The 15,451-nt window shown below is 37.8% G+C and overlaps 1 protein-coding gene across 2 annotated transcripts in view; it reads right to left on the reverse strand.

Moving 5' to 3' along the window:
- The window catches only part of LOC126248787 (ubiquitin-conjugating enzyme E2-17 kDa), an 89,570-nt gene that overhangs the window by 71,604 nt on the left and 2,515 nt on the right, over positions 1-15,451 (reverse strand). The window lies entirely within an intron of this gene.

Below are 15,451 nucleotides of genomic sequence, written 5' to 3' on the forward strand. Positions count from 1 at the left end.
ACTTCATGTGCTCACTAGAGATGAATTAATATAATAAATCTGCTATCTTTTGTAATAAATTTTGCTACAGAAATCTCATTAAATTTCCACACAGAAATGCCACAAGGCCTGTAACCACAAAATCTTTATGTATTACAATCCTTTACCAAGGATTAAGTGATTGTTGAATTAGCCCAATTACAGAACATTCTTCTAGCTTGCCACTTTCCTGAAGGACAGTACCTTTATCTGGCATCTTTGCATCTGCATGTAAAATCTAGTTTGATACCTATTTATTTATACTTGGGTTACAGATAATTGCTTTATATATTCTTGCACACAATTTTTTTCTTGAAAATTCTCTTACCAAGCATAAATTTATGCAGAAATACTGAATCTTCCAATACCACACCTATACTTGGGCCAATGACATCATCATATTACCAAGCATAAATTTATGCAGAAATACTGAATCTGCCAATACCACACCTATACTTGGGGCAATGACATCATCATAAATTTGGCAGACACACCACTCATTTAAATGAAATATTCATGAAATATATGCCATAACAAGAACTACAGTTATTCTCATGATATCACATTCATTAACTCTGTCAACTAAGACTTTGGGGCTGCACTATAGAGTAGCCTTTCATGAAAAAAATTTATGTTCAAAAAATTTATGTCCGCTCTGCACATATGGCACCGCATCCTACAACAGAACTGTGTTACAGGGCAAATCTGACACCTGGCATTGTAAGGGTCAACCAACCCACATATTCTTATATACCTGTGTCATGCCAAATTATATTTTGAACTTATGTAGGATCCAATCACTTCACAGAGAAACATCAGCATGCACCAATGTGCTATTAGTCACCAATAAGTTTTCTTTTACGTATCCACCGATAACATTGGTAATCCATCAACGACTATAATGAAGCAGAAAAATTAAAATGACATTTAACAGGCAGCAAAGAGCACATCAGGGAAGTGACAGAAAAAGATCAAAACATTGTGTCTGACCATAAAAGTCTCTCTCTCTCTCTCTCTCTCTCTCTCTCTCTCTCTCTCTCTCTCTCTCTCTGTGTGTGTGTGTGTGTGTGTGTGTGTGTGTGTGTGTGTGTGTGTGTGTGTGCGCACGCGTGCGCATTTCAAAGTTACCAACCAGGAAAATCAAATATCACCAAGGCAAAAAACATTCTTACTAAAAAAAGTAACTCATTATCACAGTATCACTTTGAAACAGGCAAATAAAGACCCCTATTTTCAAATCGGGTATTCCTTTGCTCACATTATACACTTTCAACTGTGTCCAGTTGTAACTGTTTTTCATGTAATATAACTATCAATCTACCAGGCCTAAATCTGAGGAAATAACGACACACTGCAATCCTCTAGCTATCTCCCTGATGTACTCACTTTCAACAATATTCCCTCAGGAAATACTCTCAGCATAGGTATAGGATCTCAGATTCACAGTGCCTTGGTGGAAACACATCTTGGGATGGACAACACCACCTATTTGCTATAATCACAAATGAGTGGGCACATTAACTGAATTAAATTAGTGGAGATCAGAAATGATGCTATTAATTCACATGATTTTTATATTAATCTTAACCATTAATAATTGTTCGATGAAAACAAAATATTATACACAACAACATTTCAAATGTATTTTTCACTTCTGAATTAGTGACAGTCCATTATAGCGCAATCTTAACCCCTAATACTCTGACAAGTCCAACACATGGAAACAAATGAGGACCAAACATAAGCATCACAGGTCACACGCGTGGATGAAAGTCTTGTCCAAACTTCTCTTTTTATATGTCGGATAAGACTATTCAATATGCACATTATTGAAAAACAATACATAATTAGAGGAAGGAAACATATGTTTATTGCCAAAAAAAACTGCTAGAGCATCGGTCCCTCGTTCCGATTAAAATAATTCCACAAGGATGGGAGTAAAATAATCGAGACATACAAAACACAGCTGGAAGAAAGAAGAAAACCACAAGAATGACATAAGGACAACAAACACTAAAATGAACAAAATCGGACAAGTAAACCACAGAGACATACAAGAAACATGTAAAAAGAGCTCAAAACAAGAGAGCAGATTACCATGGCTGGCTGACTGTGAGAATAAAACTGAGAAGCCAGCCACTCCGCAACACATTAAAACCTCCACCCTAAAATCACTAGGGTTGAGGATACAGAGAAACAAAGGACATGCACTACAACTTAGATCAAATGATAAAACCCACCCCCACAAATAAAACATAAAACTGAAGCTGCTGTTGAGGCATTGTCGCCCAACACCGAAGGTGTGGTGCTGGGGAAGTTAAAAGTCTGCCGCAGAGCGGCTAAAAGTGGGCAGTCCAGCAAGATGTAAACGACCGTATTGGTGAGCCACACGCACACCAAGGTGGGTCCTCGCAATGGAGGAGGTAACCGTGCGTTAGCCATGTATGGCCAATGTGAAGCCGACAGAGGACAACTGATTCCCTGTGAGAGGATCGCGTGGAAGACTTCCACACATTCGTAGTCTCCTTACCCCGTAACTTGGTACAACTGGGTCCTAGGGACCTGAGAAAAATTTACATTTTCTAGCACTGCAATGTGTGCAGCAGCACTGACTTACACTCCTATGTACTCTTCCAGCATTCAGTTGGCTACCAATATTTCGGATTTATTGTACCAGATTTCATAACAATGAGTGAGGAAGATATCATCGATACTCTGAACGAACCAGTGGACAGTGACATTGATGATATAAGTGGAAGTGACAGCGACTGTGAAACTAGTGAACATGCAACTGAAAATGATGAAAGTGCTGATGACAGCATGTAGGGCAATCTACAGGTAATTATATCTATGGGAGGAATAGATTCAAATGGTCAACAACGCCCAGCATACGTGGAAGAACCCCTCAAAGCAATATCTCCTCTCCAATTCATCTTTCTGGTATATGTTTGCCCAGCTAGACACGTAAACAAAAAGACCCCTCTAGCATTTTGGGAATTACTTTTCACTGATTAAATGATTGCAGAGAGAGTACTCAGAACCAATGAAAAAATTATATCATTGCCATCCGAGTCTAAAAGAAATTCTTTTTCAAAAGTAACAGATAAAGTGGAAATAAGACCCTTATGGGTCTTTGTTATCTCTGGGGAGCCTTCAAATCAAACAATGAAGATCTGGATGATTTATATGCTACAAATGGCATGGGTAGACCAATTTGTAGAGCAACTATGTCTTCGAAACGTCTATTATTTTTATTGTGTTGTCTTCGTTTTGATGATTCAACAACCTGTGATGCCAGAAAACCCAGAGATAAACTGTACTACATCTCTTGGCTATTCAATTCATTTGTAAAAGCTACCAAGAAAACTACTTAGTCTGGAAATATGTCACCATGGACGAAATGCTTGTTGGATTCCATGGCAGATGTGCATTCAGGATGTACATTCCTTCCAAGCCACGTAAATATGGAATAAAAATATTTATCCTGGCTGATGCCAAAATGCATTACTGTTTGAATGCAGAAATTTATACTGGAAAATTAGCTGTAAACACCCCACAGCGTATGCTCATTCCAACAGCAGTTGTCTTGCGGCTGGTTGAACTAATTACAGAAAGCAACAGAAATGTGACTGGAGACAACTGGTTCTCAAGTGTAGAACTGGTTAATGAGTTGTTCAAATGCCATTTGACTTATATTAGCACTATAAGAAAGAATAAGGCTGAGCTACCATCAAACTTTTCAACAGCGAAAGACAGAAATGCGTCTTCCTCAATCTATGGATACTCTGGTTGTATAACGCTACTTTCACACATCCCAAAACAGAACAACGTAGTGAACATATCAACAATGCACCATGGTGAATGTGAGGTGAAACATAAGCCTCAAATTATATAAGACTACAATAGAACAAAAGGGGGTGTTGATGCTCTTGATGAAAAGACTAAATTACATAGCTTCCAGGAGAACAAGGCGATGGCCTATGGCAATCTTCTATACCATATTGGATATAGCTGATGTAAATGCTTTTGTTTTACTCCATCGCAAAGAAGATGATAATGATGTGACTTGTTGAGAATCCCTCGTTCAACTAGGAATAGAACTTTTAAGTGATCATATGAAAAGAAGACTGGATTCTCCATTTCTGGAAAAGATGCCAGAAATTCTATTTATGATATTTTAGGAATGAATCCTAACAAGGCACCAGGAACATCCCAAGCCCACCAAGAGGCCTCTGCTACTAAAGCTAAGATAAAACGGTGCTCAATGTGTCCATCTAAGAAAGATAGGAAAGCATCACGAGAGTGTGCCAGGTGTCTAGCACCATTAAGCTTGGAATGTTCCAGTCTTTTGCTCAAAGTGTTTAGGTGGTTTGGGCGAGTAAGAATACTGAATTTAACTGGTAAAAACAATAAATTATACAAAACCTGAGATTTTTAAGCAATTGCTGCTATTTTTTACCATTTTCATAAATGAGGTACGTATGTCATTCGACTGAAAATGTTACCATAGAATCTTCCCAGAAGCTATGCCTGCAGAAATCTTTATACTGTATTTGAACTTTTCTTTTGGGTTACAGCTTTGAAGAACAGTCCATTTGATTGTAAACGTGTAATTTCATTTATATAGGTTAATGTTTGTAGCTCATGAGCAGGACTTGACAAATGTATGTTTTTCATTTTTTGTGCTTTCTCTACTTCACTGTCTTTTTGTACAGTTTCTGAAAGATGACTAGAAATGATGAAAATAGTTTATTAGCATTAATACTACCATATTAAATAGTTAATATTTAAATTATATCAACTTTATTATTTTCTTCTAAAATCTGTTCAAAATTTATCTCGGTCCCAAGGACCCAGGTGTACCTTGTGCGTTAACATTTTTGGATGTACCAGTTAGGGATTAATGACACAGTTTGTTGTGCATACTGTTATGGCATTCTGTCTCCCAAAGCTGAAAAACCCTGCAGCATAAGGCAGAACGCAGGTCATTTTCAGAGATGCCCATCTCCAGAAGCGGTTTCCGCATAGCTTGTTTGGCCAGGCTGTCAGCAAGTTCATTACCTGGGATTCCGAGATGTCCTGGGGTATACACAAACACCACTGAATACCAAAGAAGGGTGAGGGTAGCATTGGTTGATAGCTTGTAGGCTGCTCAAGGACTAAGTACACAGGAGAAATGACTCACCACGGCAGGAGCGGATGTGCTCAAGAGCACAAAATATGGCCACCAGCACTGCAGTGAAAACCCTGCAGCCATATGGCAAGTAGTGTTGTTGAATATGTTGTCCATGAACATACGCAAAGCCTACGTTACCATCAGCCATCGAGCCACTGGTGTAAACCACTTCATGGCCCCTGTATATGTCGAGAATCAGGAGGAAGTGATAGCGGAGAGCCGCAGGGTTAAAGGAGTCCTTAGGGCCATGCAAAAGGTCCATTATAACCTGTGGCCTAGGTGTACACCATCGAGGTGTACATGAATGGAGGAGAGGAGAGGTGGTAATGGGAAGGACTCCGGTTCAGACAGAAGGGACCGGACGCGAACTGCAATCCTAATTCCTGCGGGAGATGAGCCGCTGTGGTTGGGAAAATGAGACAGTAATTTGGATGCACATGGGAACTATGAATGTGTGCAATGAAATTCATGAGCAGTTGTGCCCGCCTTACCTTCCATGGAGGGTCTCCGGCCTCCACCGGAGCACTGGTCAGCGGACTTGTTCTAAAAGCTCCCGTCACTGGGCGAACGCCACAGTGGTGCACTGGGTCGAGTAAACACAATGCTGAGGGCGCCATTGAACCCTAAACCAGACTTCCATAGTTAACGTGGGATTGAACAAGGGGTCTGTAGAGCTGCAGCAGCTTAGAACAATCTGTACTCCACTTGGTGTGGGTCAAGCAGAGGAGTGCATTGAGGTGCTGGCAGCACTTCCGCTTAAGCTGATGAGGGTGAGGCAGCCAAGTCAACTGGATGTCTAAAACCAGTCCTAAGAATTGATATGTCTCCACTACAGTGAGAGGATCATCATTAAGATAAAGTTCTGGTTCTGGATGAACGGTGCGATGTCGACAGAAATGCACGACACACGACTTCGTGGCTGAAAAATGGAAGCTGTGGGCTAGAGCACATGACTGGGCCTTATGACTGGCTCCCTGTAGGTGCCGCTCAGCAACACCAGTACTGGAGGAGCAGTACAAAATGCAGAAGTCATCCGCATACAGAGAAGGTGAGACTGACAGCCCTACAGCTGCTGCTAGACCGTTAATAGCCACTAAAAATAGAGATACATTCAATATGGAGCCCTGTGGAACGCCATTCTCCTGAATACAGGGGGAACTATGGGAGGCACCGACTTGGACACGGAGAGTATGGAGCGATAGGAAGTGCTATCCCTGTGTTATCAGGGGGTTGCCACCAAATGGGTACATGATGGCCCCATCACAATGGACTGGCAACCATGCTGGATATTGGGCGCAGAGAAATGCAATACTGTCATGGGGGTGAAAGAGGACAGGAGACAACGGAAGAAGATGACATAACCCGGAAAGTCTCCTCACCCAAACAGTTGAATTGCACGTGGAGATGCAAAGCTGTGACAAGAGGTTCAGGAGATCGAATCTAAGGGCACTATGGATAACGCATGCACCACGTAAGGCATCCTTCCCCATATTGCCTGCACTTCTGTAGAATTTGGAAAGTGGCAGGTCGAACCATAAAATGGGACCTGAACTTATAGGGCCGAAAAGTGAGAGACTCCTTTCAGTTGCCTCTTACGAGAGGCAAGAATACCTCAGGCCTATTCTAACCCCTGGACCTACAGGAGGACAGGAAAGAAAAATGAAGTTTGTGGATAACATTCTAATGCTGTCAGAGATGGCAAAGGACTTTGAAGAGCAGCTGAAAAGAGAAAAGAAGTTTTAAGGTGAATAACAAAAGTAAAAAGAGGGTAATGGAATGTAGGTGAACTAAATCAGACAATGGTGAAGGAATTATATTAGGAAGTATGATATTAAATGTAGTAGATGAGCTTTGCTATTTGGGCAGTAAAATAGCTGACAATGGCCACAATAGAGAGGACATAAAATGAAAACTGGCCCAGGTAACAGTACCTTGTACAGGTCACTTGCCAGGGTTACAACAAAATAGTCAACAGTAAGGAAAGCAGAGAAAGACCAATAGTATGGTAGAGCTGATGGGAGAGGCAGCCCTGCTCTTAGTGACATGCAAGCTGGAAATTAAAATCCAAACATCTCTGTTGCCAGATTGGGCAGTGTTTGATCAGTGTCTGTACCCCACGTTAATGACTGAGGGAAATAACACTCAGACTTCGAATCATCTTTTTACCTCTCACAGACAAATATTTAAAAATTGCTAAAATACGATAAGTATGATGTGTGATGAGAACACCAATATTATTCTAGGTGGCCAATCCATCATTCCTGATAGGAGAGCAAGCAGACATTCAGTTTCTGTGGTACCATAATGTAAATACCAGCTGGGGGATCCAGAAAACCTTTGTAATGTGAAATTCAAATTTAAAAGAAAACAAATTTGCAGTATGAACTCACTCTGCAAAGTGGGAAACTCAAGCAAATGACGAAACTTTCTGAACAGCAATAACATCCTGAAAGCAGCCATCAAAGGAACAAGCTACACTTATCACCTAACAATGGATCACAAACACTATTTTGAATGCAAACCGGCAGTTAGATTTTCCAACACAAATCTCAGAATTTGACATTCCTTTCAGAGGTGACATGCTGAAGCAATGGATAAGTAAATAAAGTTTCTGCAAATGTTATTTCAATGAAAGGAATTATTCTTATTATTACTATTTCCCGATGATCAAGTTGTGATTGCTGATAGCGAGAACACACTCCAAGGAGCTGTTCAAATTTTATGTGCAACAGCAAATTACATACTAATATTAGCATCTTCAAAGAAAACAAAAGGTATGTCTTTCAGGGGTCAGGAGCCAATTCCCAACAAAATAATAATAAATGATCAGAAAACAGAAAGTGTTAAGTTGAAAAGTCCTTAGGAAATACTATCTCATTCAAGTCAGAAATGGACAAACAAAAGAAAGTAAAAATATTTAATTACATTAGTGGAACACTCTATAAAACCCTCAGAACTAAAGTAAGGAAAGAACTCTACTTATGTTCTACAAGAGGATGACAGTACCAAGGGTGAAACCAGTCATATACTGCAACAAAAATAAATGAACAAAGAATACAAGAATCGGATATGTGACACCTAAGAAGAAGAGTAGCTGGGTACACACTAACTGACAGGACAAGGAATGCTGACATCAGAGAAGAACTGGGAGTGAAAAGCTTAAATGGGCAGTTATGTAATACAGGAGTGACTAGAAGGACCATGCCCCAAGAATGGATGATGACAGAATACCGAAATTAATGATGAATTTTTACCCAGTCTGCAGAAAATCTTTGTGTAGGCTTAGGCAAAGCCTAAGACATGCAGAAAGAAGAAGAGGATTCCAGAGTTTTAGGAACAACCTGTTCAGTTCACAGAGGTATAACCCAAAATGTTGTTGATTCGTAATACTTTAATGAAACATCCTTTTGTTTTTAACATTTAAATGCAAGAATAAATAATATACAATATTCAACTGCCATGCACCAACAAATGACAAGAAGAAGAAACAAGAAAAAGTACAAAACTTATGGGAAGTTACAGAAAACAGGCTGTCAGAAGTTCATAGAAACAATATAATGATCATGAGGGACTTCAATGCCCAACTGGGTACAGAGAAATCATTCTGAAAAGCTATTGGAAACCATCCTGCTCACATGACAACTAATACAAATGGCTCAAGATAAGTAGAGATATGCAAGTCAGTCAATCTTATAATCAAAACAACACAATTCAAAAAACCACCTACAAAGCAAAAACATCAGTATCACCAAAGCCCAAATTGGCAGAGTTCCAACCACCTCCGTGTATAATTTTCATGAAATCAAGAGTCAAGAGAGGAATGGAAGCTGATTTAAGTTCACTATCCAAGTAAGATCAACATGAGACTTAATCCAAAACGAAGTCATAAAACGAACTAGCTGGCATGTTCCACAGCCACGAGAATCATCTCATTTTTTGGATCTATAGAACAAAAACTGAATCTAATCTAATCTAATAATAAGAATCTCTATTAGCCGTTCAGTATTTTCTTATACAATGGGCTTCGTCAATAAATTCAATTGCAGTATAAAGACGGTTAGAGACTTAGTAATGAAACTTTGAAGGAAAAGGAATGTGATTTTTCAAAAGATGCTGAAGAAGTGGATACTAATGCTAACAACTTTACAGAAACAAAGATAATGCATTAGAAATAGCTCCAGGGCACAACCAACGCAAGATAAAATTATTTTGGCACAAAAGACATGCTTTGAAGAGGAGTAACTTATAACTATAAAAGAACACTAAGAACTATAATACAACAGATTATTAGAAAACATTCAACGAACAGCCTACAAAAAATGTTAGGTCCAATCAAGAATGAAGATGTCAATGAGTTGGGAGATCAAATAATGAAATATAATCATTCTACCCAACAATAACACATTAGATCCCGAAATGTGTGTTACACTCTGTGGACATCTACAGAGAACAAAGGAAGACAGATTAATAAAGCAGATACAAACACATACTACCTAAACAGGAAAACAGACAAAGGAAATGGGTGACAAAAAGTTGGATCAGAACAACAAAGTGACTGACACCTAGTTTTTTTACAGGACAGCTGCCACTGAACAAGTATGCAGTGTGCGAGTTTTGTCCCACCTTTTTTCTTGTATATAGCTGTCATATAGCTCTACTCTCAAAGCTGCTGGCTACCAGTCAGCTGCAGGTGACAGCTGTGGTCTGTAATATAACTGTTATATGTTCTGATACATTTTGTTTCTTGTGGAGTACTTTTATTTTACAGAATGTGTGAAGTTAACTGTGAAATTGCTAAGGAGAATGATAACACTATTATGATCCTACAAAACAAGCTCAACACTCCATGTTACGTTATGCTTATCCAAGTACAGATGACATACAGACTCATCAGGGGACCTCTCTCAACAAAGAAAAGTTATGACTAGAAGTCAAGAAATTCCAAGTTTTTCAGGAGGCTAAAACAAACAGAATAACAACTGGTGGGCCTTCCACACCAAGTGGTCCAGGGAAAAAATATTGGTAGCTTGACCATCTCAGAAAAAAACTGATATTTGCTGGGTGAATTCCCCAATGTTTAGTGGACTCAAAAGTATTTTTAAAAGCTTTTTCTTGTAAATAAAAAGCATTTAGTTCAGCACACACTGCTCTACAAATTAAAACCATTGTCACTGAGCTGAATGCATCCCTTGAAATAATAGCCCAAATTTATGGTCACACATTAAAAAAAAATCCATTTTTGAACACCACTTTCCACAGAAGGAGTAATTTCTAAGCCTTAATATCTTTTGTGCTATTACACTATAAGTATAGTTACTTTTTTATGGAGTATCAAATGTGAGAAGCTTACACATAAAAATACACTATTTTAAAAAACAGATTTTTTAATTTTTTTAGTTTTTTGGCCTGCAACATCTTTGGGAGCAGATAAAAATCTGAAATTACATACTTCAGTATAAATTTCAACTTTGAGATTCAGTTGGAAATTATGAAAACAAAATACAAACATGAGTCAAAAATGCATTTTTTAACCTCTGCAATAAAGTACACCAATTGTATAATTTAAACATATCTATAATACATTTTGTAACCTCTGCAATAAAGTACACCAATTATATAATTTAAACACATATATTGATATTTTTTATTGAAAATAACCCATCTAACTATATCATCTTGTTCTCATCTTGTTTGTTTTTACTACATTATTCATTGAATATCTGAGAAATTTCTTCATGAGGTGTGGGCATTTGGTTAAAAGTTTGCTCCTCACGGTTGTAAATTCCAGTGGAGACCACTTGTTCAGGTCATTTTAAACTGGCATCCAAACTTCATCCTTCTCAAATTTTTTTATGAGGTCCTTGGTTCTGGTGGATGGCAAAATTTGACATGCACATCTTGGTTTTGACAATCGATATCATCAACTTTGGCAATCCACAACTGCTCATTGTAAACACAAGTCACTATGTCTTTATTGTGAAGTGTCAGTGACACTAGTTTTCCACACTGACGAAGATCACTATCAGGAGATGGAGATAAGTGTTTAATGTCCCGTCGACAACGAGGTCATTAGAGACTGAGCGCAAGCTCGGGTGAGGGAAGGATGGGGAAGGAAATCGGCCGTGCCCTTTCAAAGGAACCATCCCGGCATTTGCCTGACGCGATTTAGGGAAATCACGGAAAACCTAAATCAGGATGGCCGGAGACGGGATTGAAGCGTCGTCCTCCCGAATGCGAGTCCAGTGTACTATCAGGAGATGCTGATGTGATCTTACACTTTAGCAAGCTGTGTGACAGGGACAAAAACAATGAAAAGATCGCGCACTTCTACTCTTCTGACAGACGTTGAGCTTTCATTCAAGGCACTGGTACAGGATTGTTGTATTTCCTTATGTTTTACAAAAATGTAGGTAATCCCTTTTTCATGTTCTTTCCAGAATTTAAAAATTTCTTGAAATGGCAAGATCTGTTTCTTCTACGTCTGTTGCGTATTAGTTTATGTAACAGCTCACTTTGTTGCACCTCCAACACCGTGACGTTTTCTTCTCACGACGTGATGTGAAACAGTGCCATTCAACATCAAGTCCAAAGTCTTCTTTGTGAAAGGAGGTGCTAATAATTTCTTTTGTTTATATTGGCCTGCAGCACCAACAGATAAGTAATTCAGTTTGTGAACTGCTGATGAAAAGCATGCTCTTCCGTAGTGTTGTGTTCCAGGTGGTCACTTATGACACAAAAACTGTGGTTCTTTAGTTTATCTTTACAACAGAACACAAATGGATGAACTGTGGCCTGTTTGTTTACCCAGTGGTGCCCTTGTACTTTGTCTTGAACAACAAAGGAATAGTTTTCCAGAAAGTAAGCAAGAACTAGGCATTCATAAACTGCCAAGGTTGGTTTTTGTCTTTGATGAACTTACCTTGTTCTTTGGCAATAAAATGTTGCATTTCTAGATTTTAAAGATTAGTTTCCGATGCTCCAAAAACTCTTCTTGTGGTTTTATGATTGTCATCACTTCCATTTTGTCTTGTGTCACCCACTGTTTGTATTCTATACTGCCAGGCATCAAATCATCTTTCTCTGATGAGCACTTGCCCGCGAAAGGCAAAGGTCCCGAGTTCGAGTCTCGGTCGGGCACACAGTTTTAATCTGCCAGGAAGTTTCATATCAGCGCACACTGCGCTCCAGAGTGAAAATCTCATTCTGGAATACTCAGAATGCCCAACTCCTTAAACAGATGTCTACAAGATAATCATGGGTGAGCAACACATATTATTCTTACAGCACATTTTTGAGCAATGAAGACTTACTTTCTTAAAGATGATTTACTTCAGGGACATTTTCCATTGGTTGGCTATGCCATCAATCCCACAAAACTTCAATTTATCCAGGAGAATACTGTGGCTCACACAATCAAATGCCTTAGACAGGTCACTGATAATACCAACTGGCACTTATTTAATGCTTGTAAAATCTGGTGAACGAACATGTAAATAGCATCCTCAGTACAGCAACCCTTCTGAAACATATAAACTGTGACTTGCTGAGGATAAATTGTTGCCAAGGAGAGATACTATTCTACAATACATCACCTTCTCAAAAATTTTGGAAATGATGTCCACAGTGAAACATGTTGGTAGTTATTGATATGTCAATTATCAGGTTTCTTAGAGGGAGGTTTAACAATGACGCACTTCAAATCTTTCTGGAAAAGTGCCTTGAGTTAGTGTTGCATTACATATTTTGGATAAGACTGGGCTTATTATATGGGAACAAACTTGTAGTACTCTATTGGAAAAATCATCAAAACCACATGAGCTTTTATTTCCGAGAGAATGTATTATTTTCTTAATTTCAGAAGAAGTTGGTGAAACATTCATATGACTGAATTTTATGAAAGTTACTTTTTCAACATACTGCTGTGATTTTTCTCTTGAACTGTTTGTCCTTATGCTTTCTATTACATTTAAGAAATGATAATTAAATATGTTTGCCATCTGTGTCATCATTTATAGCCCTTCCATTCAGTTCAATAGTGATGTTATCCTGTTCTGTGGCTGGTTGTCCAATCTATCATTTCACAACATTCCATGAAGCCTTAAGTCTTGTCAGAATTACCGATTTATGACATAATGTGCATGTTCCTCAATTCTTAATAACCTTCCTTAGTAATTTTGATTAGTTTTTGTAGTATGAAACTACAGCAGGATCCCTACTTGTTCTTGCCAAAAGATATGTTTCTCTTTTCATTCCACAAGATACTTTATACCCTCTAGTAATTCCATGGTTTTTTACATGGATGTATCATGTCCTTTCTGATTAGCTTATGGGGAAAGCTATTTTCAAATAATGATATAAAATTATCATGGAATAAATTCACTTCTATGCTAGCATTTGGTTTGTAATAAATTTCATCCCATTCTATCTCCTGAGATTCTTAAAAGCACTTGCCCTGGAGTCATTAATCATTCTGACTGACTTCCACTGAGGAGTATCCATACTGTAAGGCACTATTATTTATCATTAACTGTGCATCATGATCAGAGAGAGCATTTGTTACTAGGTAAAGAGTTATTTTCTTGCTTTGAAATTCACCAAAGAAAACATTATCAATTAGGGTTCTACTGTCTTTATCCACCCATGTTGGAAAGTTAATTACCGTGGTCAAACTGTAGGATCCAAATAAGGTTTCCAGATCATTTATCCTATCAGAATCCTTTAGAAAATTTGCTCTGAAATCACCAGACTATTAACTGCTTGCTGCTCTCCGACAGATAGCGAACTCCAACATAAGCTGCATCTATCATCAAATTTACACTCTAGTAATACAAACACAAATGTTATTGGTGCCATACACTCCTGCAAGAATACACCATTTTGGTCTCAACTCAAAAAAAAATTATCTTCCAATTTTAATGTCAGGATCTTCATTTTTGAATTCAGTGAATAGATCATTTAAATTACACGATAGTAACCTTTTTCTTTGAATTTTAGTACTGTTTTCTTTCACAGTAACATGATCTTTCTTGCCAGGCATCAAACGGCTGTTACTGCCATCTTCATAAAAGCTAATAACATTTAGAAACATTTTCACATATCAAATTACACAATTTTTTTCTTTTTTAATGCAGGTAAAGTTGCATGTTCTTTTACTGAATGCCTTGCTAATTTAATGAAACTTTCAGACACATTAAATTCATCACTAGCTTTTGCTCGATTCCAAGAATTTGGCAGTAAACTGATAACTTTATCCTCTTTGTTTGAAATATGGCATTTAGTTTTTAGCATTCCTATCAAATTATCATATTTGGTTGGTGAATTTTTCAAATTTCTATCTGGTTTAGTACAAATTTGATTCTGAAATGAAACTTCCAAATTATTTTTGACTGCAGTTTCCATTTTCTCAGTTTTTGCATTCAAGGCAAAAAGGTCTTTTTTTCTTCATTTATTTTTGTAATTTTATGAGCAGGCAATACACCTATTTCAAAAGCTGAATCTACTTTTTTCATAGTTTCTGATAATTTGCAAAATTCTTTATGCGGACCTTCACTGGACGGAAGGATTTTCCTAGTATTGAACCAATAAAAGAGCTGTAATTTTTACAATAATGATTAATGATTACTTCTCTCAGACCTTTTGTTATCAGCTTCTTATGTTTCTCAAAAGGGTCCAAACAACACTGGCCAAAAGGTGACAAATTATTATTATTTTACATATTTCATTTCATGGTACTTTAAAGTTGATTTACGCTTTGAGCCAACTCTCAAGTACAACAGTTTTTCTTCTTCACTGTAATCTAAAGGAAACATAAGCTTCATTAATAAAAACACCAATAGAACACACAGACTCCCCATACTTCAAGAGGTCATTGTTAGAGTGTGAGTGGACAGAAGACAACACACAAGACTTTGTACAGGCTCAAAGACAAGCCCATAAGACTTACAGATGCTGTCTGCTGGAACTTTCAGAAGAGGATTGTCTCAAGAAATAACTATCAGTTACTTTAATATGCTGTATTGAAATTATATAATTGATATACTTTATTCCATTAGCCTAGATATCATAGACATCGAACAACGTATTTTGAGACATCTTTGCAATTTTTTTCATAGTTTCCAACTGAAACTCAAAGTTGAAATTGATACTGAAATCTGATGGCATAAAAGTCTATTAAATGTGTCATTTTCAGATTTCTATGTAGTCTCCCACCAAAGATAGTGCAGGCAAAAAATGAAAAATCCAAAAACTCTTTTTCTT

This window comes from Schistocerca nitens, chromosome 3 (genome assembly GCF_023898315.1).
Source record: "Schistocerca nitens isolate TAMUIC-IGC-003100 chromosome 3, iqSchNite1.1, whole genome shotgun sequence".
Lineage (NCBI taxonomy): Eukaryota > Metazoa > Arthropoda > Insecta > Orthoptera > Acrididae > Schistocerca > Schistocerca nitens.